The sequence below is a fragment of the Palaemon carinicauda genome, chromosome 43 (assembly GCF_036898095.1).
Source record: "Palaemon carinicauda isolate YSFRI2023 chromosome 43, ASM3689809v2, whole genome shotgun sequence".
Lineage (NCBI taxonomy): Eukaryota > Metazoa > Arthropoda > Malacostraca > Decapoda > Palaemonidae > Palaemon > Palaemon carinicauda.
In genome coordinates, this window is record NC_090767.1 from 19,668,289 (window position 1) to 19,695,883 (window position 27,595).

At 38.5% G+C, this 27,595-nt stretch overlaps 2 long non-coding RNA genes across 2 annotated transcripts in view; both read left to right on the forward strand.

Moving 5' to 3' along the window:
- Positions 1–27,595, forward strand: part of LOC137633441 (uncharacterized) — a 149,123-nt gene that overhangs the window by 18,093 nt on the left and 103,435 nt on the right. The gene's annotated exons all lie outside the window — the stretch shown is intronic.
- On the forward strand, positions 6,565–8,753 carry LOC137633601 (uncharacterized). The gene is made up of 2 exons (XR_011042301.1): positions 6,565–6,755; positions 7,680–8,753. It is a non-coding gene; the product is annotated as an uncharacterized lncRNA (long non-coding RNA).

Here is a 27,595-nt window from a genome sequence, read left to right on the forward strand (position 1 = left end):
ACTCGCCGCAGTCTTCCGAAGACTGCACACCTCCCAAGAGAGGTAGAGTGGTTCCGCAGCAGGCAACTACTCCGTCTGTTGCCGCACCAACCACGGTAGATCCTAAGTGGTCCATGCTGCAGACTATGCAGTCTCAGCTTGCTTCCTTTATGCAGGAGTATCGTGCTGAGAAGGTTGACACGGCACCAGTTAACCTACAACCTGCCACGGTTGTTCGCTCAGCAGATACTGCGGCTGCCTGCTCCCACACTCCACCTGTGAGAGCTCCACCTCCGATGCGCAGTCCACCCTGCCAGACGCATGTTCATGCTGCACCCTCCGTTGACATGCGTGAGCTACCGCATCAGCAGTGGGAAGGTGCTGTCGAGCTGCCGTGTTTTGACACAATGCGGCATGCTCCGCAACCCATGCGGCATGCTCCGCATCCCATACGGCATGCTCCGCAACCCACGGCAGTCCCTCCCACGCACCAGCACTCTGCTTTTGTTGTTGCCAGCTCGCAGACTGACCAGCAGCGGCATGATGTTGGATCCGCAGCAGCTACGCATGCACCCGTGCTGCCGGATTCAGCCGTTCAGCTTTCTGCTCCACCTTTGCCACTTCCTACTCAGCTTTCGGATGATGGAGTATCTGATGACGAAGCTTCACATTTGGACGATCCGCACTCCGACTTAGAAGGACCCAAGTCTACGCCTCCCTCCTTAGACTTTCGGAAAGTCCTTGCCTTGTTCAGGGACTTGTATCCGGAACAGTTTGTGTCTGCAACCCCTCGCTCTCCTCCCTCCGAGTTTGCTCTGGGCATGCAGTCAGCAGCTCCTGCCTTCACCAAACTTGTCCTCGCACGCTCATCCAAGAGAGCTTTGAGGGTTATGGGAGAGTGGTTGCAGTCCAAGAAGCAACTGGGAAAGACTGCTTTCATCTTTCCGCCTACCAAGCTTGCTTCCAAATCTAGCGTCTGGTATGCCACGGGAGAGGAACCCGGCTTGGGAGTTCCTGCCTCTGCCCAGGGCGACTTCTCAGGTCTGGTTGACTCTCCCCGCAGGCTGGCTATGAGACGATCTAAAATTTGCTGGTCCTTTTCTGACATGGATCATCTGTTGAAGGGAGTCTTTCGTGCTTTTGAGATCTTCAACTTCCTCGATTGGTGTTTGGGAGCGTTAAGCAGAAAGACTTCCCCTTCGGATAAGGACTCTGCCATGCTTATCATGTCTAGCATGGACAAAGCCATTCGGGATGGGTCTGGTGAACTTGCGGCTTCGTACGTGTCGGGAGTGCTTAAGAAGAGAGAACATCTTTGCTCCTTCTTGTCGTCTGGGATCACTCCTTGCCAGAAGTCGGAGTTGTTGTTTGCTCCTCTCTCCAAGTGTCTCTTTCCGGAGGAGCTGATCAAGGGGATGGCTGCCTCGTTGATCCAGAAGGATACCCATGACCTGATGGCGTCTTCCGCACGTAAGGCTAAAGCTTTACCTTCCGTGCCTAGACCTTTCCGTTCTGCCGCAGTGGACACACCAGCGACTAGGTTCATCCCGCCCTTTCGTGGCAGAACCTCCAGCAGAGGAGGTACCCGTGCCGACAGTCACCGTGGCAAATCGAAGAAGGGTTCCAAGTCCGCAAAAGGCAGAATCTGACTGCCTACCTCTCCAGACAGCAGTGGGAGCCAGGCTCAAGAACTTCTGGCAAGCTTGGGAGAGCAGAGGTGCAGACGCTCAGTCTGTGAAGTTGCTAAGGGAGGGGTACAGAATTCCGTTCTGCCGCAGTCCCCCTCTAGCAACGTCTCCCATCAACCTCTCTCCCAACTACAAGGAGAAGGACAAGAGGCTAGCGTTGCAACAAGAGGTGTCGCTCTTGCTACAAAAGGGAGCGGTAGTCATAGTCCGGGACCATCAATCCCCGGGCTTCTACAACCGTCTCTTCCTGGTAGCGAAGAAGACAGGAGGTTGGAGACCGGTGCTGGACGTCAGTGCTCTCAATGCTTTTGTCACCAAGCAGACGTTCACGATGGAGACGACGAAGTCGGTCCTAGCAGCGGTCAGGAAGGAAGACTGGATGGTCTCATTAGACCTGAAAGACGCGTACTTTCATGTCCCCGTCCATCCAGACTCCCAACCTTTCCTAAGGTTCGTCTTTGGAAAGGTCGTATACCAGTTCCAAGCCCTGTGCTTTGGCCTAAGCACGGCACCTCTTGTGTTTACCAAACTGATGAGGAATATTGCCAAATTCCTTCACTTGGCAGACATCAGAGCCTCCCTCTATTTGGACGACTGGCTTTTAAGAGCTCCGTCAAGTCGTCGCTGTCTGGAGAATCTCAGATGGACTATGGATCTGACCAAGGAATTGGGCCTCCTGGTCAATATAGAGAAGTCCCAACTCGTCCCATCCCAAACCATTGTCTATCTAGGTATGGAGATTCAGAGTCGAGCTTTTCGGGCTTTTCCGTCGGCCCCAAGGATCAGTCAAGCCCTAGAATGCATCCAGAGCATGCTGAGAAGGAACCGATGTTCAGTCAGGCAGTGGATGAGTCTAACAGGGACACTTTCATCGCTGGCCCAGTTCATCGAGTTAGGGAGACTCCACCTCCGCCCCCTTTAGTATCATCTAGCTGCTCACTGGAGAAAGGACATGACGCTAGAGGCGGTCTCAGTGCCTATTTCCGAAGAGATGAGGTCTACACTGACGTGGTGGAAGAACAGCATTCTTCTCAAGGAAGGTCTACCATTGGCTGTTCAGACCCCCAACCACCGTCTCTTCTCGGACGCATCGGACACGGGCTGGGGTGCGACACTGGACGGACAGGAATGCTCGGGCACGTGGAATCAGGAGCAAAGGACACTTCACATCAACTGCAAGGAGCTTTTGGCAGTTCATCTGGCCTTGATAAACTTCAAGTCCCTCCAGCTAAGCAAGGTGGTGGAGGTGAACTCCGACAACACCACAGCCTTGGCGTACATCTCCAAGCAAGGAGGGACTCATTCGAGGAAGTTGTTCGAGATCGCAAGGGACCTCCTCATTTGGTCAAAAGATCGAAAGATTTCGCTGGTAACGAGGTTCATTCAGGGCGACATGAATGTCATGGCAGATCGCCTCAGCCGGAAGGGTCAGGTCATCCCCACAGAGTGGACCCTTCACAAGAATGTTTGCAGCAGACTATGGGCCCTGTGGGGTCAGCCCACCATAGATCTATTCGCTACCTCGATGACCAAGAGGCTCCCGATGTATTGTTCTCCGATTCCAGACCCAGCAGCAGTTCACGTGGATGCCTTTCTTCTGGATTGGTCCCATCTAGACCTGTATGCGTTCCCTCCGTTCAAGATTGTCAACAGGGTACTTCAGAAGTTCGCCTCTCACGAAGGGACACGGTTGACGTTGGTTGCTCCCCTCTGGCCCGCGAGAGAATGGTTCACCGAGGTACTGCAATGGCTAGTGGACGTTCCCATGACTCTTCCTCTAAGAGTGGACCTTCTGCGTCAGCCGCACGTAAAGAAGGTACACCCAAGGCTCCACGCTCTTCGTCTGACTGCCTTCAGACTATCGAAAGACTCTCAAGAGCTAGAGGCTTTTCGAAGGAGGCAGCCAGAGCGATTGCCAGAGCAAGGAGGACATCCACTCTCAGAGTCTATCAGTCAAAATGGGAAGTCTTCCGAAGCTGGTGCAAGGCGAATGCAGTTTCCTCAACCAGTACCTCTGTAACGCAGATAGCTGACTTCCTGTTACATCTAAGGAATGTAAGATCCCTATCAGCTCCTACGATCAAGGGTTACAGAAGCATGTTGGCAGCGGTCTTCCGCCACAGAGGCTTAGATCTTTCCACCAACAAAGATCTACAGGACCTCCTTAGGTCTTTTGAGACCTCAAAGGAGCGTCGGTTGTCCACACCAGGCTGGAACCTAGACGTGGTTTTAAGGTTCCTGATGTCAGCAAGATTCGAACCGCTTCAATCAGCCTCTTTTAAGGATCTCACATTAAAGACTCTTTTCCTCGTTTGCTTAGCAACAGCTAAAAGAGTCAGTGAGATCCACGCCTTTAGCAGGAACATAGGTTTTACATCTGAAACGGCTACATGTTCCTTGCAGCTCGGTTTTTTGGCTAAAAACGAGCTTCCTTCTCGTCCTTGGCCCAAGTCGTTCGAGATCCCAAGCCTGTCCAACTTGGTGGGGAACGAACTAGAGAGAGTACTTTGCCCAGTTAGAGCTCTTAAGTACTATTTAAGACGTACAAAGCCATTACGAGGACAATCAGAAGCTTTATGGTGTTCTATCAAGAAACCTGCTTTACCGATGTCTAAGAACGCAGTTTCTTACTACATCAGGCTTTTGATTAGAGAGGCCCATTCTCATCTGAAGGAAGAAGACCTTGCTTTGCTGAAGGTAAGGACACATGAAGTTAGGGCTGTCGCTACTTCAGTGGCCTTCAAACAGAACCGTTCTCTGCAGAGTGTTATGGATGCAACCTATTGGAGAAGCAAGTCAGTGTTCGCATCATTTTACCTCAAAGATGTCCAGTCTCTTTACGAGAACTGCTACACCCTGGGACCATTCGTAGCAGCGAGTGCAGTAGTGGGTGAGGGCTCAACCACTACAATTCCCTAATTCCATATCCTTTTAATCTGTCTCTTGAAATGTTTTAATGTTTTTATGGGTTGTCCGGAAGGCTAAGAAGCCTTTCGCATCCTGGTTGATTTGGCGGGTGGTCAAAGTCATTTCTTGAGAGCGCCCAGATTAGGGGTTTGATGAGGTCCTGTTGTATGGGTTGCAGCCCTTGATACTTGAGCTCCTGGGGGTCTGTCAGCATCCTAAGAGGATCGCGGGGCTCCGTAAGGAAGACGTACTTACAAGGCAGAGTAATCGTCTAAGTCGACTTCCTTACCAGGTACCTATTTATTTTGGTTTTGTTATATTGATAACTGTCAAAATGAAATAAAAAACTCTTAGCTTATACGATGTAAACATATTTAACTGGTCTCTACCCACCACCCTGGGTGTGAATCAGCTATTATATATTCACCGGCTAAGTTAAATATTTAAAAATGATATTTTAATTATAAAATAAATTTTTGAATATACTTACCCGGTGAATATATAAATTAAACGACCCTCCCTTCCTCCCCAATAGAGACGCAGTGGGATGAGAAGAAATTGAGTCTTTGTTTACATCGAGAGAGTGGTATCTGGCCGACAGTTGGCGCTGGTGGGCACACCCGCAACCTGTATAGCGATCGCTGGCGAGTTTTTACTGTTTTTTGTCTGTCGAGCAACAGAGTTGCAGCTATTATATATTCACCGGGTAAGTATATTCAAAAATTTATTTTATAATTGAAATATCATTTTAATCATAGAGTAATGAAACTGGCAGGGATTAACTGTTATGTAATTAGCTGGAAATTATTAAATTTTGAAAGGTCAAGGTCAAGGTCACAGTCGAGCAAAATGTCCAATTCACGTAATCTTTCATTAGGAGACTTCAAACTTGGTTCAAATTTAAGTGTATTGAAATCCATGCCAATTAAAGGCCGATTCACACGACCCGTTTTCTTTCTGACAGGCTGGGTGGTGACTAACCTCCGTCAAAATGTTGTACATTCACACGAGGCGTTCCGTATCCGTTTACCAGCGCTCGGTTTTCATTGTATACTTAGAATCTGTCACGTGAACATCGAGTAAATTACGATAATTTTGACACTAAGATGTTGGTTGATAACTGTGTTGATAAAATAAGTGAGGCAACTTCATTATACTTTATGCACAGCCAAGAATATTAGAATGATGATAAATTCACCTGTTTTATTTAATGCCTCTCCAGTCATTTTCCATATCTTTTATTTATGTAAATTATTTCTATACATTTTGTTTGCCATGTCAAATATCTCCTCATACCCTTGAAAAGGTTCAATTAACCTCTCATACATGGTGTCAACAACAAAATAACTAATTTCTATGACTATACTTTGAGAAAAGGTCGGGGTTGTAGGCCACAAAACGAACGGGTTCAATACAGGTCCTCGTTCACACAAAACATCATCCACCCGTTGGTTGCGACGGATGGCTAACGGACGTCAAACCGGACGAGGTTTCTTGGAAAGAAAGGCGGGCCGACTCGGACGGCTGACGTCCGAGGGCCGCCGTTTGCCTAACGGGTCGTGTGAACAGTTGCATTTGAATACAAGTAAGAAAGCTAGACGCCGGTTAACCGATGGTCAGCCTGTCGGAAAGAATACGGGTCGTGTGAATCGGCCTTAATACATGTTAAGGTCAAAGTCGAGAAATAAGGTGCCGCGGCGGAGGTCTGCACTCTACTGAGTGCCCTTCTAGTTTTAAAAAGCAACACTTAATAGTTTGATATAATTATAAATCAGTAGTTTTTATATTTGTTCTTATGATAACTTGATTTTTGTATGTTAGCAAAACAGTCATGTAATCTGAAGAAAATTTATTTGTGTATAAAATGTATTTGCCGATTCACTTATGGTTAACATTAGTGATTTTCCGGATTCTTTATATATATTTTCAAATTGAGGTTTAGGTGACACCAGTATGACTTACTTATATCAGTAATAAATCAAAATTGCAATTGATTAGATTTGATTTTCAATTTGCAGGTGATGCACAAGGCAGGATGAGTCAAGGACAGAGCCAATGTAGGCGACCTGTAATAAGTGGCTGTTGGGAGAAGGGTCTCTCTCCCTCTCCGAGCTTCGCCCTTCGGCTCCTCCATCGGGATAGCGTACTCCCTGTCTAAACAGTTTCTACACCCTTATAAAGGTTTGTCTCTCGGTTAATAGGTATAGAAAAATGACTCGCTGGATCATTTATATTATTTGATAATTTGTGAGATTTTACCTCCAAAGAATCTGTAGGTTTGTCACCAGCTTAATTTGAAAGGGATACACATAAATTGGTATAAAACATTGGAAAATATAGATGTACAATACACACATGGTTCAAAATTCTGTACTGGTTATCTGTAAATTATTTGTAAAGACAACAAAAAGTGTAACGGAGAGAGTGAAATGGCCCTCTGTGACTCAATGTTTTGCAAGTTATTCAAAGATCTTGAAGCTGCATTTGTTTTCAATTATAGAATATCATGGCATCGTATTTAGTAAATCTTGTCCAGATGATAATGTAGAAAAGCTGGTCATTATTAAGCCAAGAAGTTCTTCTTCTTAAGGGAAACATGACGATGATACTGTCTATAATCTCCGTTGTTTTTGGTTAGCGTCAGTCTCTGACACGAGTGAGTTAGCGTTCAAATGCATTATAAATTCCATTCTAATAGAATACTCTTGAATAAGATTTGCTATATTACAATCACAGGTTTTTATATCCAAAAGCATTTATGGTGAATATTCATAGTTCTTGCCACAGTTACCCTTCAAACTTATAGATTGTGTAGTTGTGAATAATATACAAAAGTATATTATATTCAAAACTATTCTATTTAAATTTCTGTTGTTTTTGTATGGGGAAGAATGGCTAAACTTAAGTGGCCTATTCATAGTAAACAGTAAAAGGACCTGCACTGCTTATTTAAGTGCTATCATACTTATTTGAGTTGTTACTTAACGAAGCAAGCTGTTCTTCCTCCTATCAGATCTCTGGTAATTATTTTGAATATTTTATTAAAAAAATCTTTAAACAAAAAAGGCCTGGATCATTTGAAGTAACTTTTCCCTTTTATTGCAGATAATCTTCCACCTGTAATTGATGCAACACTCAATCTTCAGCAAGAAGAATTCAAGAAGGCTTTGCAAGTGCCTGAATGCAGTATAGATCAGTTAAGAGGTCTTATTGAAGCCCTCAGTCAACTTCAAGATTCTTTGAAGCTCTGAGGCAATTCCAAGAGTCTTACGAAGCCCTCGGTCAACTCGCCTCACCTCTTCCAAAACAATAAATGTAATCCGTCAGTGATGTAGATTGTATGAAAATTATCAGCACAAAAGGTACGGCAAGGTATATGGTGATGTAGCTCTGTCAATCTCAGAGCATTTCGAGATACAACTCCCAGAGAGAGAGAGAGAGAGAGAGAGAGAGAGAGAGAGAGAGAGAGAATCATTTCTCAAAACTGTCTTGTTAGTAAATCTGCTCATATTTTCAAAGGGTATTGGCATAATATAATATATAGATAAGTCTTGTCTTGGTTACTTTAGATCACTTTATGTGAAGAATCAATATCTCTCTCACAGCTAGTGTGCATTAATACATAAATTTGAGTTGTACAAGATTCATCAAAACTGTTTTATCAATTAGTAGTGCAGGAACGGTAAGATTAGTTCCATTATTCATGATATATTGAAGGTTTTTGCATCTTTTGTTAAACTTTTATCCCATTTATTTTGATCTGTTCCCTTTTCTTCGAGGTATTTCTTTGACAGAATTGTCTTGTGTGTTAGTGTCCGCAACCATTTGTATTCGTAACAAAGTCCGTTTGTCTTTGAATATATTCCCCTAAATTTGCCTTTCTTTTAATGAAGGTTTTTGGAATTGATGTGACATTAGAATTTTTGGTGAATAGGAGAATGTTGAAAACAGTGTTCTTTCCTAGCTACAGCTTGTGTTAGCTTTTGAGTTTCCTATGTCTATTAGAGATTGAGTTTGTCCATATAAGCATTTGAGTTTGCTGTGTATTGCTTGTTAAGATATTGGGCAGAATGCAAAATCTATGAATTCCTTTTGGAAGAAGTGGATTCACATTCTATATGTTGACAGTTTTCAGGACAGTCCTGTTCAATTGTTGGTTTACTCAGCCACCCGATGAGATACTACCACTAGAGAGTTACGGCATCTTTTGACTGGCCAGACAGTACTACATTGGATCCCTCACTCTCTGATTATGGTGCATTTTCTCTGCCTACAATCATACACCGAATAGTCTGGTCTATTCTTTACACATTCTCTTCTGTCCTCATACACCTGACAACACTGAGATTACGATGAAATTCTTCGTTTTACACTAATTGTTCAGTTGCCACTTTTCTTTGTAAGGGTAGAAGAGATTCTTTAGCTATGGTAAGCAGCTCTTCTAGGAGAATCAACCATTGTCCTCTAATCTTGGGTAGTGCCATAGCCTCTGTACCATGGTCTTTCACTGTCTTGGGTTAGAGTTCTCTTGCTTAAGGGTACACTCGGGCACGCTATTCTATCTTATTTCTCTTCCTCTTGTTTTTGTTAAAGATTTATAGTTTATATAGGAAATATTTATTTTAATCTTGTTGCCCTGTTAGCGCCCCCAGGGCTTATAACATTCTGCTTTTCAAATTAGGGTTGTAGCTTAGCAGGTAATAATATTAATAACAGTCTTGGGGTTTTTGTCTGACTACCACCTATTTGTATTTGGCTGAAATATATAGGAAAGCAATAATTTGAGACCAGGTTATCCGGCTCCCTCTTGTTTCGTGGTTTTCAGATGAAGCAAGGTACAGGCTCCTGCCTTATAGCAGATCGTATTTGCTACGTCTTCCCGGTGAGGTCAGGTTTGGGGAATCAAATTCTAGAAGCATTTGGTGTTATTGAAAAACACTGGTTATGAATTTTATAATTAATAGATAAGTTTTTGGGAAATCATTGAATTGTTTGGTGTTTCATATGCCATTATGAGAATATTCTTTTAAAACAGGTTATTACTATTCAGAGCATATTTACCTGATTCGGACAAGTCTGTTAATGTTAACTGCCCTATAATTACAGATTTCTTGCCTGTCTTTTAGGAGAAATTCAGAGTTGACCTTTTAAGAAAATTTTATAAGAACAGTTAATTTGGTTATGAAACTGTTCTGCCAAAGTCTTCATGTCTTAAGGCATTGTTAAGTACCTGAAGAAGGATTTAATCATTTGCACAGTAGCTGTTGAAGGAGAGTTTATTTCAAAGAAAGTATTTACATATCGTGGTTTTTTCATGAAGGTACAAATATTTGTGCCATTTCCTGACTGATTTTTCCATGTTGGCTTATAACAACAATTTGTGTTGTGAATTTGCCTGGCCACCTGTTTGCGTCGCACCATCTCATGCGAAATCATGTGATGGTAAAGTTTCTGTTGTCGATTAAAAGGTCATTAAACAACAGGAGAAACCAAGCTTGAAGTCTCCTCTGGTATTTTCCTTACATTTAGAAGAAGAAATTCAGTAATCTCTTTTTTTCATACACTTACGATTAAGAGTTTGGAGTTGCATTCTGATTGTTTAGTTAAAGAAGAAACTGCATTTCAGTCTCAAGTTTGGAGTCTGCTTCAAACTGACCTGTTGGTGATAGTGTCAAGTCGCCTTTTCAGATTCCCACCAGAGGTGTCCATTGCACCAAAGTTCTTTCCATCGTAAAAGCGCTATCTGTAAAAGACCAAGAATTTACGTGAAATATCTACTCTTGTTATTGAGTAAAAGATCTGGTTACTTTTTGTGATTGATATACAAGACGGTAGTTTAGTTTTTGTATAAAAATCTTCTGGAGATTGGAGACCGTTTCTTGAATGTTCTCATCTCGTGTTCCAAGTTGTAACTTCTCTGTGTGTTTGGTTGGAAACTTGATTATTATTATTAGCCAAGCTACAACTCCAGTTAGAAAAGCAGGATGCTAGTAGTCCAAGGACTTCAAAAGGAAAAAATAGCCCAGTGAGGAAAGGAAATAAGGAATTAAATAAACTAAGTAAGAAGTAATGTTTCCAATGACATTGTCAGATGTTTTTTTTCATGTCATGGTTCACTTAGTATCAAGGGAGTACTGTAACTCAAGTATACATTTCCAGCAGAATTTATTGGTTTGTGTGAGTGCAGCTCTTAGAGTCTTTGCAAGAGAGAAGACTCCAGTATGAGTTTTTAATCTTCAAAGAACACATTGTCTCCAGGACAAACCTTTAAGATATATATTTGGGGAAAATTGTAATATTGTTAACTCGGAAAAATTTCTACTGATGATTGGGTTATATCACAAGTTTTAATTCATTTCATTTATTTAATATTTTTAACATCCTCTTATTTCACACTTGGATGTTATACCTAAGTGATGTGATTTGTTTTATAGTTTTGAATGATGCCTAAAGGTGCGTGTGTACAGATATGGTTGATTCATTCCTATCATAGTTGAATGGCCTTAGATGCCCAAGTGCTTGGCTTGAGGCCTAAATTCTATCCAGTTAAAGTAGTTAAATCCTCAGTGGATAGAATTCTTTGAGACAATTGTCTAGTTCTCAAAGATAATTGAGAAGTCCTTCTTTAAAACCTGTAGGTTCTTTTGAACGTGTTATCAAGTCTGGGATGTTGGTCATTTCAAGATTTCTTGTCTGATTCTGTCTTAATCAGTTTATTTACTAATGAGAATTGCCTTGGTTTCTTTCCATGACTTTCTGTGGCAGAGAAGAATTCAGAACTTTCTGCTTATGATCAAAAAGCTTTTTAGAAATTCCCCCACCATAAGTAGATGAGTGTTCCCAGAACTGTCTTCTTAGGAGAAGTAAATTCCTATTTGCTCGACTTAATATTGCCCTTACAGATTCATCTTCATCAAACAGGATGTGACAGATTTTAGAGGTAAAATTAGTTCCTATCTCATTCCATCGATCAAAAATCATTTGCAAGGTAATGACTTTGCTCATACTATTCCAGTGACATTTGAAACTAAAATAATCATCAAACATGATGAACTACAGCTATTTATTATATTACAAAACCAATTTCTATATTTCAAAAAACTATAACTAAATTTATATGAAAGATTTTCAACTTTCTCTTAGTTTTGTGAAATTGTAAAAAACCACAACACAATTATTGTTGTTGTTTTGGTAAGCGGATGTTGAAGACATTGATAAAAATCTATATATACGAGTTATTTATTATTATAAAGTATGGTATTGATATGTTTAGATTAACAAGTATTTGGATAATAACTCTCTCTCTCTTTCTCAACACACTCTCTCTCTCTCTCTCTCTCTCTCTCTCTCTCTCTCATAACACACACACACACTCTCTCTCTCTCTCTCTCTCTCTCTCTCTCTCTTCTCTTCTCTCTCTCTCTCTCTCTCTCTCTCAACACACACTCTCTTCTCTCTCTCTCTCTCTCTCTCAACACACACTCTCTCTCTCTCTCTCTCTCTCTCTCAACACACTCTCTCTCTCTCTCTCTCTCTCTCTCTCAACACACACACACTCTCTCAACACACACACTCTCTCTCTCTCTCAACACACACACTCTCTCTCTCTCTCTCTCTCTCTCTCTCTCTCTAACACACACACTCTCTCTCTCAACACACACACTCTCTCTCTCTCTCTCTCTCTCTCTCTCATAACACACACACACACACACACTCTCTCTCTCTCTCTCTCTCTCTCTCTCATAACACACACACACTCTCTCTCTCTCTCTCTCTCTCTCTCTCTCTCTCATAACACACACACACACTCTCTCTCTCTTTTATTATCTACTTCATACTTCATTGTCCTCGGCCATGTAGGCCTGGGTCTTCCAACTCTTCTAGTGCTTTGTGGAGCTCAGCTGAACGTTTGCGGAACTAATCTCTCTTGGGGAGTTGTACTAAGTTTGAATTAATATATTCTAAATAAGTTTGAATTAGAATATTCTAAATAACCAGATATTTAGTAAAATACATGACCAATATTCTCTAGTTTCGTAAGTAATCACAAATGTATCATAGAAAATTGTGGTAAAACTTAATTTCAATTGGTTTTGTAGCCTCTTACCATTTTGGAAGCGTGAACGTTGCAGAGGTCGATGAAGGAAAGAACTGCTAGTGATATGAGCTCTCTGGGTAGCTTTTTAAATGTATATATATATATATATATATATATACTGTCTGAGCTGAGATCTGGCTGTGAATTTAGCCTTCTGGAAATATACACATCCCGTGCAAGTTAACTTTTAGAATATATGAACAAAGTTATTTCCTTGATTGATTTGCTTATAGATCAGAAAGTGCAAACTGCTTCTTATTAAATGTTTCACCAGATATTTTATATATTAAATTTTGTTTTATCATAATTTGTACAAATTTGATTTTATTTAACTGGAGAGGATAATGTATGTAGACAGGAATTGAATATTTAATTGGAGATTTTAAAAACAATGTAGATCAAGATTAAAAAGAATTTCATGTTTTTAAAGTCAAAGTTATTTTAAATGAGCTTTTTTTTTTATATCATCTTGAGTCTTGTACAACTAAGACAGTGAGATATAGGAGACAGACAAGTCCACAAAGGTTGTCCATTTTAACCAAATTTTTAGCTATTTGTCACTTTCATCAAATTGAAAAAATGTATATTTTCTAGATTATTTTCCTGTTTCAAACGTAATGAACAACTTTTTTTTTTTTACTTTGCAACTTTTATTCATATTTTTCATTTTGATATAAAATCTTTGTTTTTGACTCATTTTTTATATTAATATTTGGGATTTTCATTGAAATAATTTCTTGTTTTTTGAGCAACGTATTTATTCTATTGTTGCAAGGAATCAAATTATAGAATCTCAAAATATGATTTTGGATTAATTTTTAATTTCACAAAACTGTAATTTGAAATTATAATTTAATATGATTTTCCATTATTAAAGTATTAAATATTAATGGTTTTATGTTCATAAAAATGTATTTTGTAACATATTTAAATATTCCTGGATTGTGATGAATATACCATATCATTTTGAGGAGGACTGTCGTCATTTTGGTCGAGTGTTGGTCACTAGTAAGTGGTTTAACATCTCAGAGGCGTTTTATAAATACACTACTGTATAATACAACAGCTGTATAGATGTGAGAGGTACTGTATTACTGATATAAACCTATACATCTCCTCCTGCTTATTCTCTTTAAGCTATAACAATGTTTCCGACATTGTTACAAATTAAAGAAAACCAGAAGGAAATGTATAGTATGATATATCATTAATACAGTACCTCTGTAAGCTATACAACTGTATTATACAGTAGTGCATTTCTCAAACGACTTGGAGAATTGAATTCACTTACGAGTGTCCAACAATCGACCTAAATGACGACAGTACTCCTCAAAATGATGTGGTATATTTAAAACAATACAGGAACATTTAAACTCTAATTACAAAATACATTCTTTTATGAACTTACACCATGATTCATTTAAGATGTATTTTGGGTTATTATTTTATGCCTTTAAGTTTATTATCCTTCATGATGTATGAAATATGATGTTACTATGTAAGAATATGTAATCAAAACAAGGACTAATAAAATACATAAGTTAGAGATATACTTTTATTTAATCAAAGTACAAAAATATAATACATAAAAATAAATTTTATTTTTTTCATATACATTAGTGTCCCCCCCAAAATAGGGGCTGACCTCACAGAACGGCTTTGCAGGTACTTGGCGACCTTCCCTTGGTGCCCTGCAGGTCAGAGAATCCGTACAGTCGGCAGACGATGCCGGAGTAACTACCGAGACTATTGTATCGTGTGCCTTTTATCTGAATGGGAAATTGAGTATCTGGCAACTGCCTTGGTTAATGGGAGAATTGCCACTAAGAGGTCTTCCATATTTGGTTAAAGTGAAATTGGTTTTCTCAAAGTTAGTCAGAAGTTTATTATAACTTGAGATGAAACTGCCATATTTTATCCTTTATATAAAGTCATTAGATGTAATTCTTAAAGGTGATTTAAAATGTCATAATTAAAGAGGTCATCTTGAACCAGAATTAGTTGGGAAAATTATAAAGTCACATTTATAGTTTGGTTAACCGACTGATTTTCAAAAGTTCCATTTAATAAACTCAATCAAAATTGCTTTATAAAATCATGACAAGATATTATATTTATATTTTTTACCCATTCAAAGCCAAACACTATCTTTAACAAAGCAATTTCATATTCCTTTTAAAAAAAATCATACAATTCCATTTTACATCACGATCAGATGGAATACTGTCGGCAGAAAGTATGTTTACACAAGATGAGTATCCGTGTACCTATACCATGTGATCGGAAGGTGTACTCTCTATAAGACACTTGGGGTGTCATTTCAGTTTTGTTGTCTATTCTAATTTCTGTAATGCAATATCATAGAAAATAAGTCCAGTTTAAGAATATAGAATATTAAAAAAAGCATTAGAATTGGCCATAAGTTGCACATTACTTTCATATAAAAAATAATTGTATAAATAATAAATTCCAATTAAAATTTAATTCACCAAACTAAAAATGTATTACAAAGGTGACTTCAATCATCAAACATTTATTTCATGTATTTACAAATAAATATTTTGATTACAAAGAAATTCTTTAATTATTTCACTACTTTTCATGAAACGTATCAGTTTAGTTCGTCCTGAATAAAAAGTACTTAGTATGTGCTTAATCAAACAATTGAATAGTGAAATGAAGTATTTATTCAATTGAATTACACAATAGTTAACCTGAATTCTACATTATTCATATCATAGCATCAGAAGCATTATGAAAAACTGAAAAATGTAAATGAATCTTCATTAATGATCAGATGTTTATAATTTACTTAAATGTAACGAGTCGCCAACGAGGGCAAGAGTCTTCGTTTCGAGCACATTTTATTAAACCAGGTTTCGAAAACTTCCGAGAAAGCAGCAAAGACCAAAAAAACGTCCGATAAACATCGTTTACACGCGATGCTTCTCTGATGGGCGAAAGACTTTGGAAAAGGGGGTGACATCCGTCCGGGGTACTGCCCCGACGTCCGCTAAACTCACCCCAGCGAGACGCCGGATCGAACTAGCGTTGCATTCCCCCGAACAGACGAGATAGCACAGGCAGCGTGCTCGCCCAGGCAAGGCTCTGAGAGACGTGCTTAAGGTACTAAGGTAGCCTTCAATACCATAAGACACCAGTCGGATACCTTCCTGGGCGGGCAAATTACTGCCTGACCTTTACGTAATATCAAACTATCTGTACATAATAAAGTTATTTCCTGCTTGTTCTGTTAACCAAAAGGTGAGATTTATTTGAAACGTTCCCTTCTAATTATCTTGTTACAAATGGCCGTCTGAAATCTCTGATTGTCCTTAATATCGTATCAATTTAAATATCTTTCAATGATCTTCATTTCAACTGGCTGACACAGCGGCAAATTCCAAACAAGGAGGACAAATTTCAAGACAAAATCCTCTATCTGTGCGAGTAAACTTTCCAGGAATGAAGCAAATCATCCACTATTCCTACAATATTCATCAAACTTCATTAAACAGAAAAAATATTAGGAATAGTGCAAAAGGAACAGCAACCAATTTGGGTGAGGATATAAACCAGAGGATGATAAAGTCCCACGAACACGACTAATCAATTGGTAATAATTGTGCCAAGACTCAATAACAGATTTCTATTCAGGCTCTCAATAAGGTAATATCATAAGTCCTTTCTCTAAGTCATCTCCAAGTCATTTCTATTCATGAGGAAATGCCAAAGTCCCTGTCTCCACTAGCAGATGAAATAGGCAGAGATCATCCAAATCAATTTGATGTCAACATTGTAGAAGCAACGAGAATATAACAAGATTGAAAAATCCTTTACTCCTATCTTGGTGTCAGAACAATCTTCAGTCTTGCACCAATGAGATCTGGATTTAGGAGTTTGGGCCAAATTGCACCAGGGTAAAATGGGGAAATATAAAATGTAGATTAAAAACAAAAGAGGATCAATTAATATGCGATATATGGTTTTATTCAACAAGCAAGACAACTTCAGTGTGCCCCAGATCAAGCACACACAAAGGTGTATGGGTATTGGGCAACGAACCTCCAACCAGACTCACTAGAAACAGGACAAGATTGTGAGGACAACTGTAGGCAAATCCAAAGGAAAATGACAGGAACTTGTCACTTAATAAAAAGCTTGACGTCTTCACAAAACAATTAGACAGATGATTACTCAAAATGACTCAAAGGAAAGCAAGCTACTATACACAGTAGGACGTCCTTCTAAAACCTCATCCAATCAAAGCTCATGTGACATTAGAAAGGATTTCGATTAGCAAATAAGTATAAACAGTACTTCCCCAAATGAGACAGAGCAATAAGTTTATTTTGGTAAATGTAAAGAGAAGAAAAAAGGTATCAATGGTGTAGCAGTTAACATCACAGTCAACCTTATTAGCAAGACTGAATAGAAGGTCTTCTTCATCATTTACAGTAAGACTAAAGTTTAACCTGTATGGAGGCAAACAGAAAGCTAAAGATCACTGGACAATCACACCTACCCAGTCTTCTTAGGTGTCACCCTTGACAGAACGCTCTCCTTTTAAGAGCACACAAACAATAGCAAACATAAAGTAGCAACTAGGAACAGCCTCCTCAGCAAATTCGCCAACACCAGCTACAGAAGAACAAACCCTGAGACTCTGAGACAAAAAGCCCTGCCACTCTGTTACTCTACTGTGGAGTACCGAGCATAAGTGTGGGCCAAGATCATGCCATGCGCATAAGGTAGACCCAGAGCTAAGTAAGTCCAGTTGGATTATTACTGGCACCGTAAAATCAACCCCTTTACGATCTTTACATAAAACAGCCAGTATCCTACCACCCGACAAGAAATGCTAGCAAAAACTGAGAAGAATAAACAAATTAATGACCCCAGGCATCCAGTGTCCAATCACCAGGAAGAAGGTGAAGACTGAAATCCTACAAAAGCTTCGCAACAGTGGATGGACAAGAACCAAAACGATCAGCTGCTCACAGGCTAGAGAAGTGGCGGGAAGCGACCAATGGCCATCCCATGAGGTGTTGCCCAGACCAAACAAAGGCCTGTCCAGCGAAACAACCCTCACCAGGAAGGACTGGGTAACCCTGAACGGAGCAAGGGGGAAAGTGGGCAAAGTTGGAGATAACTAACACAAATGGGGATAAGCCACCAACCCTGAATTCCCATTTAGGACAACACTACAAACAGTATAACACATCGTACGAGGATCCCCACTGGGCCCTCACTGCTCAGGTCAAGACCTCAGAGAGGCAAAGGACAACATCCTTCTGTGGGTTCGACATTGGAGTTATAAGATAAGTTGTCTTGTAAGACAAAAGCATAGCATGGCAGAGACTCTTCCAATATTGACCAAGTGATACAGAAGCATAAAATATCCATTTCTAGACCATCACTGAAAACACACAAGGATTTCAATCTGATGTACTGTAAGCAGCTATGAATGAACTCTGCAAAACTAGGATATAATAAATCCATCGAAAAACCCGCAAGTGAAGGGGAGAAAACCAGCAGAATATCCTCTAAGGTGACCTGACACTTTCCCAATGCAGTCAAAGCACCAAAGACTGCATCCTGAGAGGACATACCAAGGTCAAAGCCTCCAATACATTTGTAAAAACCCATGACTGAAAAGGAGCAATATAGAACATATTTCTATAAGAAAATCTTGTGTTTATTACTTTCTGACTCCATACAAAGACAGCATTAACCTCAAGATTCAATTCTGACTAAAGGCAGTCTTGACTTAATAGCAGAAACCAGTTAGGCCCAAGTAAAAACCAAAGTAGAGAAGAGCTTTTCATAAATCAAATACTTGAAATACTGAGCTGCTTATAAATAAATCTTAAGGAAATACAAGGAAAGCTGACAGCCATTTTACTTTGAGTCAACACAAGTGGATAACACCTTTTGTGATAGAGACTGATAGCAAAACAACTTACAGAATAAGACAAACTTAGGAACTTGTCTGGAATAAGGAGGGACACTTCTGACATAAGAGGTGAGATCTTCCTCATGGAGAAATTAGATTTAACAATAATCAATTCTCTTATTGTAGAAGGGGACCAGACATCAAGAAATAAAATGGCTGGCAATTGGCCGAAGATACAGGAGATCAGTTAGCAAGCGAGATGAGCTTTGACTTTCGCTCAGAAAACAAAAGAGGCAATTAATGAGATGAAAGCTTTAAAAGGGACACGTAAAAAAGCATTCTCTCACTGGCACTTGGCATTGTTTTCGTCCCTCATTCTAGATTGAAGAACTCTTGCAACATCTTGCCGATTTAAAGTACAGCCACTCTACGTACGGGCTGCCAATGCAAGAGCTCGTGTCCCGCACAAGAGTAGGGCAATGTTAACCGCACTGACACGTGAAACGAAGGACATCTTCCAAAGATATGAGAAAAAACGTCCGACACTTGAAGAGTTTAAAACAGTGTGACATACAAGATATGAATACTGTATAGAAAAAGTAAAATATCTAAAGATAATATTAAAATACTTTATAGTAAAAATAGGTCATTTTCCTGATAGAAGAACTTCTATAAAGTGGATGAGACGCCAAGTTTTTTTATCCAATGCTTCTTCGTCTCTTCTCATCAAGTTCGAATCATCACTGTCTATTTCCCGATTGATTCAGAAGTCAGATAGACCAGTGTTCTGTCTTGATATTAACTCAAATGAACTATATTCTTCTGACTTGTTATTATTACTTTTATTATCACCAGTTAAGCTACAACCCTAGTTGAAAAAGCAGGATACTATAAGCCCTATAAAAGGGATCCAACAGGGAAAATAGCCAGAGAGGAAAGGAAATAAGGAAATAAAATAGTGTGCCCGAGTGTACTCTCAAGCAAGAGAACTCTAACCCAAGACAGTGGATGGCCGTGGTACAGAAGCTCTGGCACTACAATGGTTTGATTTTGAAGTGTCCTTCTCCTAGAAGAGCTGTTTACCATAGCTAAAGAATCTCTTCTACCCTTACCAAGTGGAAAGTAGCCACTGAACAATTACAGTGCAGTAGTTAACCCTTTGAGTGAATAAGAATTTTTCAGTGTATTGTAGGCAAAGGAAAAATGAGCTGAAACGGCAAAGGGATCCAATGTAGTACTATCAGACCAGTCAAAGGACCCAATAATTCTCTCGAAGTCATTGCTTCTATCTCCTCTAAATTAGCCGTCTTACTCCTCCTATTTTACCGCATTCTATTCTAATTAGTTTCAAAGATAATATCAAAGATAATTCTTGTGCAAGTCCTACATAGAGTGCAGTGTAGCAATATGATGACATATCTTGATAAACTATTTGATAATCATAATACGATAGACATCTGTCATGCCAGCTCACTCTTTGGGGGCTTATAACTTGCATGGTAAACTGACAGAATGGAAACTGACTGACAGTGACCAAATAAAAAGAAACCTTATTATGAACTTATCAATCTCTTATGTACCTCAATCTGATTAAAAACTGAGTTCTTTTCTAACTCCTCTTCTTAAAAATTTTTTGAGTTTTAAGAACATAAAATTCTTGTTTGATAATTATTTTCTATAGATTTCTGTTCTATATCAACCTCTTGTGTTCTAAATGTTCATGGCTTGAGAACAAAAGAAACAGCTTGAACATTATTACCGTAATGTACGGATTCCAAAGTACATCATGTTTTATCCTTTGGCAGAACGACGGAACAATTCGATTTCCCAAAGCACCAGACTCTGTTTTCCAATCTTAGTAAACTTGACAACACAAAAATCTCCATTGATGACTACCAGATAAAAAAGAAATATTGAAGATTATATTCTCTCCAAATTACATGTAGATTTACAAGAACGTAAAAAATCTACGACCAAAGCAGACTACTTATAAATCAGAACTTCCTGGGAACATATTCCAGAAGAAACACAACCTGGCTTTAGAAAAGCCCTCAACAACACATTAGCAACATATAAAATCATTCCCCATCTATAGAAAGACTCCAATACACGACAAAGACATCGTCATATTGAGCCTCCATGATTCTTCCCAAGACTATAACATCTTCTTCGCTTAATCGAACGAAAACCAACGAGTCAACTCAAAATCAGCACGACCATTCACTTCGCCTTTCGATACAGATTAGCAGGGAATCAAAATACACAAACAGATAACTTCATATTACAAAAGGTTGTTGCATCAACTCAAGATGAACTGATGCAACAGAGATGCTTGTTCACTTTCCCTCACTCGATCGCCCACAGAGGAACAACGCGTGCGATGTATCGGACATGTATAGGGTGATGCCGGTCTTCTCTCTCGGAAGTTTTCAAAAACCTAAATGTAATGAAAAATGTGCAAAACTCTTCCGTGCCCTTCGTGGGACAAGTCGCAATCGTAAATTAAAAATGTCTGAGGATTAACAAATTTAAATTCACATTCTTTGCGGTTTTTCGTTGCTTCAGATGTAATGGTATAATTTAATTGAATCAGTTAACTATTTTGTTCTCACCTGAAAGTGATTCTACATTCCAAAATTCTTACGTTTAATTAGGCGTACACTAAGTGTTTATATTCAAATTTAATAAACAGATATTTCTCATAAAAAGTAGACAAATATTCATATGTAATCAATCTATTTAATTATAAATACACAGCCAATTGCCTGACAAATAAAGTCACATTTGAAACACTATTATTCTGGTAAATCTCTTAATAGCGGAATATATAAAGTTTATCCAAGTATTTTAATTCTAAAAGCAATGTGGAAAACCCACAGCCAATTCTTTTGCTTTCAGAAGACTATTTTCATAAAACCTGGACTTAGAATCTACTTTACACATCACTACAGGAATTAGAAAATACGATAAAACTGAAATCATCTCTAGACGATATCTGATAAGGAAGACACCTTCTGTCCCATGATAAAGGACACAAATACTGTACTTGCGTTTTTATCATACTTTCCACGTATCGTATTTCTTCAGACCATTATTATGTAACTTTGGAATTAATGACTGTTTTTTCATTAAAAGGAATACTAATTAGCATTGTTATAGATGGTCTTTGATCGATGAAAGTCTACAAAATATAAATAAACTTATTTAACAAGTCATCATTTCATAAAACAACTTTGCATTGTTATTAGTGGAATTTGAAACTCTGACAGTCAGTCAAATTACAATTGTGACTCAAGATTTTCCTCAAATCCTTCTAAGTTTTAGATTACCTTTATTTCAGTGACATTCAAAAAGACACCTTTTAGAATTATATATCTACGTAAGCTTTATAAAAAGGACAGAAACTACAACAGCTTAAGCTCAAGCTATAACTTAACTTTCTTACCTAAATCGAGACAACCAATTTCAGTTAATATTAACCAAATGGAAGACGACATAGCGAATACATTCTCCCAATAACAAAAACAGTTGTTAGATAATCAATTTTCCAATTCAGAGATAAAAGACACACCACAATAGCAACGAGAGTAACTCCGGCACAATCTGACGACTGCACGGCCTCTGACAAGCAGGGAGGAACGTCTTTAGTATTGCCTTGCGCGTTCCGTGAGATCAGCCCCTTGGGGTGCGGCCACTGGCCTTTATTTCTTTCCAAATCATCTACATCTACATCTGGAAGAGAACTCAGACTTTAGACTCGATACAATGGCAATGTCAGTTACAAAATGGTATTTCGTTTGGCATAAGACTGGAATCGTGTTAGGCGTGATTAAGACATTTGACTGAATTTCAAATCTTATTAATTAGTTTTGTGTTTATGCTTTAGTAATGGACCTAGAAATATCATAATTCATAACATAATCTAATTAATTCATTTATAATTGTTTTATCTTTCTTTTGTTCTATAAGAATTAACTACTACTGTAAACATATTTTCAGAACTTGGAATAAAAATGCAACATTATACATCTACCTTCATACTCATTAACTAGCAAACCATTACTAATACATTTACATACAAAAAAACCCTAGACGTTTCTAGTCCACTGCAGGACAAAAGCCTCAGACATGTCCTTAGTCATGTCTGGGGTTTGACCATTTCCATCGCGACGCTGGCCACTGCGGATTGGTGATGGTGGAGACTTTAGTCTGATCACTCACAGCAAACCAACCTAGTATGGGTGGGCCTGAATAGTAAAACTTTGATCATGGCGATACACAAACCCTTTCACCACGTTGAGGTATCGCCACTGAGAAAAGGATTGTACGCTATAGCTACATCTAACCAATATAACAATTTATTAAATGTATCTAACTTGCTTCACTAAGGCCAAACTAGAATATAGCTTTCTTTGCTAACTTGTACGAGAACCATAATAAAAATCATTGCATCATCTTAATGAGTTTAACATATAAAGAATAAAGTATATATTCTTCAGGGTCTTTTTAGTCCTGCTAGTTTCATATCTACCAATTTTCTTTAGTTTCCGTTCCTAATTCTTTCCCTTCGTTGATATGTCCGTAAGAAATAATTCTCAGTCTTAGAATGTTGAAACCCAGTCTTATACCAAAAGAAATGACAGATTTTAAACATAAACTGACTTCAACATAAAAGTTCTCTTTAACAATAATCAAATTAAGTCACAAAAACATTTTGATACAAAACTCGCACTGCAGCAATGAGCAAAATCCTATACGGTACAGCCTTATAAATATAGTAATATTCACAATAATAAAATAGTTTTAAAATACAAATTCTTAGAAAATTATTTGTATTTTTCCTAGCAATATAAACCAGAGTTATTTATAGATGTTTAATCAGTTGTTGCTTTTCCAAGAACAGAATTTTAAGGACTTGCGAGGTGGATGAGGCTTATAGCATCCTGTTTTTCCAACCGGGATTGTAGCTTAGCTAGTAATAATAAGAAGAAGACAAACAAGGCAGCCTGTCGCTACTTGTGCCTGGTGTAAGAGTGGCTACATCTAGATCCACTGGGTTCGGATCTGTTCTTGTATGAACATAAAACTTAGTTTGTTTTGAGAAGGCTAGAGGAGGAGATTTTGATTCCATCTGGCGCATCAAAGGCCATTCAGCGATGTATTATGCAAATTAATCAACCCGTACTTTGACCTTAAGGAATTCTCCGTACCTGAAATCTGTCAATTAAACAATTCTAACTCACCCTTAGCCTGGTTTGACAGAGGGACATCGCAATTGTCTTGTATTCTGCGGCTCTGGGAAGAACATGTCAATAGTACAGCACCTTGGTGGTTCACCCAACCCACCTAGTTGCCTTATCAAGCTCACTCATTTAAGAAAGTGGAAAGTTTCCCCTGAACTTTTTGGTAACTCCAGTGGAGGTATCACAAATGCCTCTACTGCCATTTCTACTGCCTCTGTGGCAATTTTTTCCATCCCTGATGTACCAGGCTCTTGTCTTGAGAGAGAGATCTTGAGCCTTTTTAAAGGAGATAGTATTTCTAGATATGCCCTTCTTGTTTTGACTTGTGTTTACAAAGAAGTTGGATGAGGACAGGCGTCTATAAGTCCTCGTAAGAAATAGGCGTCCAGGAGAAGTTCTTGGAAGGGTTCGAAAAGAAATCCTCGGATGAAAAAGGCAAACTGCCCGTATAGGACAGGGTAACAAATTGCCCCGTCACCAGATGGTTCCTTAAACTCTGAAATCGGAAGGGGGATCAAATTGGCATCATTAATAGCAAAATTTTCTGGTCTTAACCATCATTTCTTAAAGGATGTAGGTCGACCTCCAAGGAGGAGCTTCAGGAAGAACCTTCAAGGCCAGGTCTAGCTCTCATACATACTTATGAAGCATTTGTATTCATCATATCTGAGAGAGAAAAACACAAATGCAAGCATAAAGATTTGAATAGCAGTTTGAGCAGACAAGTGTGTTAAGCACGAAGAACAGGATTAAACTGCGGCAATAGCTACTTCCGCTTGAAGTGGGTGAGATATTGGCAAGCAAACAATATTGCCAGAATCCCAATAATTCCTCAAAACTCTGGTCATGGAAAAGCAACAACGGAGGAAACAAAGGTTTTGTCTTCATGTAATAATAATCAAGTGATCACAACATAAGCTAATGCTACCTAGTCAAAAATAAATTGCCTGAAAAACATTTTATCATAAACTTATTTAAAAATTTATACTTTTGTAAATCCTCTACACTGCTAAATAAATAAAACAAATTAAAAATCAACATTCAGAGAAGTAGTAATCTAACAATATAAAATCAGATAGAAAAACTACTGCATTACAGATTCCCTTTTGTGTCTAAAAGCAGATTTCGTAACATGTTTTTCTGATCTCAGCAAAAACATCTTGATTCAAAAGTAAATAGAACATAAAACATCATCCCACTTAATCTATCACTTCAATGTCCTCACCTCCTGAAGGGTGACTAAATATATCATGCGAAAGAGACCAAGTATAGCAGGCTATTGCTCGAACAATTAAGATGTCACAAAACTAACTTAAGGTCACTTGATATTTAGAAAAATTCAAACAGATCTATAATTATTAAATTTCAGAGACTAATCAGGAAAATATATTAAATTCAAGACTAAAAGACTACTCTATTTGATATCAGTATCGCTTTGGAAAAACTAATGAAGTTTAAATTTCAGTCTCTCATTAAACGAATAAGTTTTTTAACCTATCGAATAACATTTCTGAAGCTTTATCTTTTTCACCGGCACTTTGACCTGTGGTTTTCTCAGCCTAATCTCACGAAACGGACACAGAAACAGTCTTGGCTTTAGTGTGAACAAACGTCTTTTCCTACTACAAGAAGAAGAATGTCCTCTCTTGATCTACGAGGTCAAACTTGTGCTCACAACTATGAAAATCCCGACCAAAATTTGTCTTCTAAATAGAATTCAAAAGATTTTGCTCATTTGCTGTAATGGGATTAAATACAGAATATTTATATAAATACAAAATCCTACGATGATTATTAACAGACAGAACACATTTGTGGCACTTGAAGTTATCTCGATTAAAATTGGTTAATATTGATACTTCAAAACTTCTCTCTCGTACAATACTCGACTATCCATCTGGTTCAACTATTCCCTAACATAAGGCTAGCCAACAACTAGCCTTCTCTCATATGGTATTTGACTATCCAACTATCCATTCCCACAACTCAAGACTGACTACTGAATAGCCTAAACATTTGACTAGCCATTCTGGTTATGCTATCTTATAACAATTATATCCTGCCGTGAATAATGACTTCCATCATAGATTAATCTTCCTAAGAACATAAAATGAATAACTTTGTTTGATATCGTCTGCTATAATGATAATGATAATGATAATGATAATGATACCCCCAACTCTACATTGTTCTCTGAAATGTCTCAGCGAAATCCCTGGAAGAGAAACTCAACATTCAACCTCAGAAAACTTTTATATTATTTTGGTTAAATATTTAACCTTCTGTGATTTTATGAAATTGTTAAATAAGTGCAGTATTTTACACTTTTCCATTTGATTTATTCTAGAATCATCTTCGTCACATGGACTTGGAGAAAGAATATATAAAGGAATTCTCATTGGCAGAAATGGTAGGAGGTGGTTGGTCGTCCCTATCTAATTCTTCATGTCTCTCACCTCCTCTGGCGATCTACAAAGCCTACGTTACATTGTGGGGGAGTCTACCCCTGCCGTCAGACTTACAAGCCCCGGCAAAGCAGCACATACTCAAAGACCTACACACCGCAAGGGGAGTCTATCCCCTGCCCCATCAGATTTACAAACCCCGGCTAAGCAGCACGTACGGAAAGACCTATACATTGAAGATCACGTCTTTAACGCGTACCAACACTTGCAGGTCACTACTTATGCCTCGACACACACACACACACACTCACTCTCTCTCTCTCTCTCTCTCTTGACATAGAAATTCCCCAGATCTGTATTTATTGCTTATTTTCAATTAAGAAATGCTGTGAATAATCTAGGCGAGAAGGGGTCTCCCTGTCTAACTCCTTTCTCAATTGGAATTTTCTCACTATCTTTTATGTGGTTTCAGGATTGGTAAACATTCAAATGTGAGTTTAAAATAGAACCTTTGCTACGTGAAAATGTGTTCTGTCTGCTAATAATAAATCTAAAAATGAAATACAATAAAATACAACATACATCAAATGTACAGAGAATGCCAGCGACCTTTTCAGAACGGCCAAGAGAGCTCTAGTTAACTCAAGAAGTTAGCTATAATGGACTACAAACTCTTAATGTACAAATTATAATAGTCACCATTAATATAAATATAATTAAATACAATGGAATTCTGCCAATACAGGCAGAGTATTCTTTACAGGACTGTGATGTCGATATGTATAACCGTGTGTGTAATATCAACAATGTTGAACCTTTCACGTTGTACTAGAATTAACACAGCGTCTATAAAAGTGATTTTGAAATAGACTTGACACTGAAAAAAATAATTAAGACTGTTTTAAACAAGAACTAAACTGTTTTAAAAAAGGAAAACACTGTTCTAAACAATAAATAAACTCTAACTGGGTGTCCTTTTAAACTCGGCAAGTAAAACAATAAGTGAACTTAATCAAAATTGTAAAAGAATTTCTTACCGGAGTCATAAGATATTCTTTTCTCATACAAAATATTTTCAAGTGTTACACAAGAGATATGATATTTTCATTATAAAATAAATTTTTGAACATACTTACCCGCTGGTTATATAAGAATGGCTAGCGTTCCTGACGCCTCGGCAGAACTAATTCAAAAACTCGCGGCTAACGCAGGTATGTCAGGTGTACACTAGCGCCCTGGTGGACTACAGGTAGAACTACTCCCACTTATTCAGATTTTTCTTGCCTCTAGGTCTCTAGGGGGGAGGAGAGTGGGATTATAACTTATATAACCAGAGGGTAAGTATGTTCAAAAATTTATTTCATTATGAAAATATCATT